Here is a 5228-nt window from a genome sequence, read left to right as displayed (position 1 = left end):
GGTGAGATTCGATCTAATGAATATTATAATGCTTATTTAAAAGGTTAATGATTCCTGTATGGATATGATTGCTTGAACATGTGGATACTAGAAGATTAACAGAAGGGAAAAAAACATGTGATGAAGAAGATATGAGTCTAACTACATTAAGGCCTATTAGATGCTAATTGCAATATAGTCATTCTGATAGCCTAACTGCGGAAATTTATAAATCTTTTGCACCAGATTTGTTTTTAATTTTAAAAAACTGTATGAATATATTAAAAAAAAACTCAGTGGTGCATTACACCTGAGTTTTTAACCCTTCTGTATAAAAATAAGATCGTGCAAATTTGATAATTATAAACCCGTTACACTTTTTAAATTCTTGATTATATGATCTAGCCTTATGTAGTTTTTTGAAAATATGTAAACACACGTATATTATCGGAATATTAGTGTTTGAGAATTATATGTATAAACCATATAGGGGAAGGAAAGGGGGTTTTGTGATTAGATTTGGATCTAAATAAGGCTTTTATTAGAAGTTATTATTCCCTTTTACCTCGTACTACTTCAGAAATTTAGTTTGGTGAAAAGAATGATAGGTTGGATTGAATACTGAATGATATGCAAGGAGCAGAGTAAAATGTAATGGATGATTCTTTCATCTGGAGAGATCTGTTAGGCAGGGATGTCCGTTATCAGCTGCTCTTTTTATAGTTTATCGGTGAACCGCTTGCAGCAATGATTAAAGCAAACAAAATTAATTAGAGGTATACGGATACCGGATGGGGGGAGGTGTTATACAGCAATATGCGATATCTACATGATTGCTGTGATAGATGTTGTAAGTGTGAAAGAATGTAATGGAGTGTTTTTGAGGTATATGGCAAGGCATTAGGGCAAAAACTTAATGTTGAAAAAAATCTGAAATAATGTATGTGGGGGATAGATGAAAAAGATTGGACTGTGGATTCCCTTTTCAAAAGGCTGGAAGGTTATATAAAGACTTTAGGGGTGGTTTTTGGATTGGATAAAGAAGGGAATGAGAGATGAGACATGGACTGGGGTTTTGAATAAAATAAAACATACTCTATCCTATTGGAAGGCAAGAAAAACTGTTCTTGAGGGGGAAGGTGGTGGTGATTTTCTTTGGTGTATCCAAATGTATCTATGTTCTAGGTTCATTGGATATGCCACAATGGGTGTTAAAAGAATTCAATGGTTTGCATTTACAGATTTCCTATGGAGGAAGGGGACTAGGATTGGCGGGCAACTCTTATCTCGGATTTAAAGGGATGGGGGTTGAAATTGGTAGATTTGGATGAAGAGTAGAGCCAAGAGAATAAAAACTGTGCAAAAATACTTATATGGGGAGGTAGATTATGGATGAAAAGGATTTTTAAACATTTTGTACAAGTAAGTGAAGAAAGTGGATTATTGATGTCATGGAAGAAGGATATGGTTGGAGGGTTTGCCTGAGTTCTATAAAGCAGGTGTTTTCTTGAGCAGGCGGAATTTCTTCCTAAGATTGAGTACATGTACAAATAAGGACAACATATTTAATCAGCCTGTGTTTTTGAATCCGAAAAATAGAGAGTGTGGTGGGAAGGTGCTGTCACAACAAAATGTTCATGAAGGCTGGGTTAATATTGGTAAAAGATTTTTCTCTACGAGTTAACCGGGGTTTTTTAAGCAACGGCATTCTGAATTACTGGGAGGTTGATGATACAGTGGAGAGAAAAATTAGTATTGCAGAATATGAAGAATTTTAATTATGCATTCCGGGTAGTGGATAAAAGTGATAAATGGGGAGGGAATATGAGGACTTGTATGTGCTGCCAAGTCTCTATATGGTAAAGGATCGGAAACAATTTTTCCTGCAAGCCTTACAGAAAAGATTGTTTTAAGTGTATGTTTGAAGTCTGTGTGTGCTGAGTCTGCGCTGAGAGGATGTGAAAAAATGTTTATTGATTTGGATGTTTCTTTTGATTGGAGAAATTGGTTTTGTTTGGGAATAAACAGAAATTGTGAGAACATGGATTTTATGATACGGCATAATCTATATACACAAATATTATTTTACATCAGATAAACCGGAAGCGAGAATGTGATGTGTGTATGATGAAGCCCAGAGTCTTTCATTTATTTGTTGAATGTCCGAGATCTGACAGGTTTTGTAAAAAGGAATTGTAAAAAATTTTAGGGAGCTGGAAAGATTTTTAGAAAAAGCTTTGAATGGGAGGAATAGGTTATTATTTGGAGTATGGAGATGAATGTTTAGGTGTGAATGTGATACCTGTTGAATATTGTATTGAGTTTTGTGAGGTATGCAATTTACTGTAGAAGGAATTATGAAACTATTTTGAAGGGAAAAGGGTGAATGTACTGGTAATTTTAAAGCAGGTTTAAGAGCAGGTGGATTTAATGTATAATGCAAAACTAGAGAATTTGAGTATGTTTATAAAGGGGAGTACTTTTAGTGTCTATGTTATTTGACGAGGGAGGAGGTTAGGGTTAACTTCTGAAATGGATTTATGTTAATGTCTATATTAGATTATTGTTTTTAATTTTTTGTTCTTTTATTGATGATAGGGTCTGATGGTGTAATTATGTTTTTATTTGTGTTGTATTGTTATTAATTAAAGTGTTACTGTTATATTATTGTTTTTACTAAAAAAAAGACCGTTCTAATACGCCCGATCTCGTCCGATCTCGGAAGCTAAGCAGGGTCGGGCCTGGTTAGTACTTGGATGGGAGACCGCCTGGGAATACCAGGTGCTGTAAGCTTTTTTGTCCCAGTAGAGCGTGCTCTTGTGTCATGGAGCAATTGCCTTTTATTTATCACCCTAATAATATCATGGATTGTTATTGGACTAAATGCAGTTTGTGTGTGCTGCCCTGCCCTGCCCTGCCCTGCCCTGCCCTGATCAAATCAAATAATGGACATTGCGTTTCCCTCAAAATGTAGGCAGTACATACAGCCTTTGTTTTTAGTCTAGGAGACTGTCAATGTCTGTAGTCCATTAGGGCACTATAAAATCCCTTCAATGTTTTGCCTGATTCCGTTAATTCCCAAGTTCCCTTTTCTCCGTTTAGATTTCCCCGTTGACCGTTTGTCCCTGTTTTGGCAGGTTTTCGCTCTCAAAAGTACACCTTTTTAATAGCAAAACAGCACAATTGGATGTTCTATGTCCACAACAATGTTTAAACCCTATCAGGTGACCATTTTTGAGGTCTGGGAAAAATGGAAGACATTTAGATTTTGGGGTGTAGTTACCCTTAAATGCAAGCGTGCACCAGGAAGAGACCTTTGTTTGGTTAAGCGGTGTTGCTGTAGGACAAATGGCCACTGGAGTGATGCAAATGATCACGGTATAATTCTGCCAGGCAGGCATAGGCTACTTTGTAGTTAACATTTACTTGCGAAGGTTTTGGGGGAAAGCCATTCCTTCCCTACCAGAAGAAGGTTATCATTAGCATCATCGCTAACGGCTACACAAAGTGTAGACATACGCGCGCACCGCACACATGCACACAGACAGGGGCATTCCTGTGCCCTTTCAGAAAGTTCATGGAAATACCAATCACTGATGCATTTTGTTCATGTCTTATGATTGGCTTGGGCAAATGAATATGTTTTCTAACAAGTTGAATAGATTTAGTTGATTTCCTACTAAGTTCAATAAATGTTTGAATATTGTTGAATTTGGGTTTAATGTCTGGATTCCGTGATTCGGTCCGCAACGCCTATTTTATAGGGCCCTAGTCCATGAACTTGTCATAAGTCAACATAGGATATGCCCTCTTCCACCCCCACAAGACTCAAATATATATATATATATATATATATATATATATATATATATATATATATATATATTACTTGGAAATGTAAGCAAGGTTTGAGCTTCTTCAGTCTGTGTCATAAAGTGGATACTTTTCTGTGTCTCGTTCAGAGTGAGTGACACATTGACTTTATATAGTGTACCAAGAGTTGTTCCCTCGCTTACGGCCATACCAGCCTGAATACGCCCGATCTCGTCCGATCTCGGAAGCTAAGCAGGGTCGGGCCTGGTTAGTACTTGGATGGGAGACCGCCTGGGAATACCAGGTGCTGTAAGCTTTTTGTCCCAGTAGAGCGTGCTCTTGTGTCATGGAGCAATTGCCTTTTATTTATCACCCTAATAATATCATGGATTGTTATTGGACTAAATGCAGTTTGTGTGTGCTGCCCTGCCCTGCCCTGCCCTGCCCTGATCAAATCAAATAATGGACATTGCGTTTCCCTCAAAATGTAGGCAGTACATACAGCCTTTGTTTTTAGTCTAGGAGACTGTCAATGTCTGTAGTCCATTAGGCACTATAAAATCCCTTCAATGTTTTGCCTGATTCCGTTAATTCCCAAGTTCCCTTTTCTCCGTTTAGATTTCCCCGTTGACCGTTTGTCCCTGTTTTGGCAGGTTTTCGCTCTCAAAAGTACACCTTTTTAATAGCAAAACAGCACAATTGGATGTTCTATGTCCACAACAATGTTTAAACCCTATCAGGTGACCATTTTTGAGGTCTGGGAAAAATGGAAGACATTTAGATTTTGGGGTGTAGTTACCCTTAAATGCAAGCGTGCACCAGGAAGAGACCTTTGTTTGGTTAAGCGGTGTTGCTGTAGGACAAATGGCCACTGGAGTGATGCAAATGATCACGGTATAATTCTGCCAGGCAGGCATAGGCTACTTTGTAGTTAACATTTACTTGCGAAGGTTTTGGGGGAAAGCCATTCCTTCCCTACCAGAAGAAGGTTATCATTAGCATCATCGCTAACGGCTACACAAAGTGTAGACATCGCGCGCACCGCACACATGCACACAGACAGGGGCATTCCTGTGCCCTTTCAGAAAGTTCATGGAAATACCAATCACTGATGCATTTTGTTCATGTCTTATGATTGGCTTGGGCAAATGAATATGTTTTCTAACAAGTTGAATAGATTTAGTTGATTTCCTACTAAGTTCAATAAATGTTTGAATATTGTTGAATTTGGGTTTAATGTCTGGATTCCGTGATTCGGTCCGCAACGCCTATTTTATAGGGCCCTAGTCCATGAACTTGTCATAAGTCAACATAGGATATGCCCTCTTCCACCCCCACAAGACTCAAATATATATATATATATATATATATATATATATATATATATATATATATATATATATATATATATACTTGGAAATGTAAGCAAGGTTTGA

At 37.6% G+C, this 5228-nt stretch overlaps 1 non-coding gene and 1 pseudogene across 1 annotated transcript; both read left to right on the top strand.

Moving 5' to 3' along the window:
• Window positions 1–2654: 2654 nt before the first annotated feature.
• LOC123488947 lies at window positions 2655–2772 on the top strand (annotated as a pseudogene).
• Window positions 2773–3989: 1217 nt separating this feature from the next.
• Window positions 3990–4108, top strand: LOC123488945. Its single transcript, XR_006660352.1, has one exon. It is a non-coding gene; the product is annotated as a 5S ribosomal RNA (ribosomal RNA).
• The last annotated feature ends 1120 nt before the right edge of the window (window positions 4109–5228 follow it).

Source organism: Coregonus clupeaformis, unplaced genomic scaffold (genome assembly GCF_020615455.1).
Source record: "Coregonus clupeaformis isolate EN_2021a unplaced genomic scaffold, ASM2061545v1 scaf2611, whole genome shotgun sequence".
In the NCBI taxonomy this organism is placed as follows: Eukaryota; Metazoa; Chordata; class Actinopteri; order Salmoniformes; family Salmonidae; genus Coregonus; species Coregonus clupeaformis.
The sequence above is the reverse complement of the archived record's forward strand: the minus strand, read 5'-3'. Positions and strand labels throughout refer to the sequence as shown.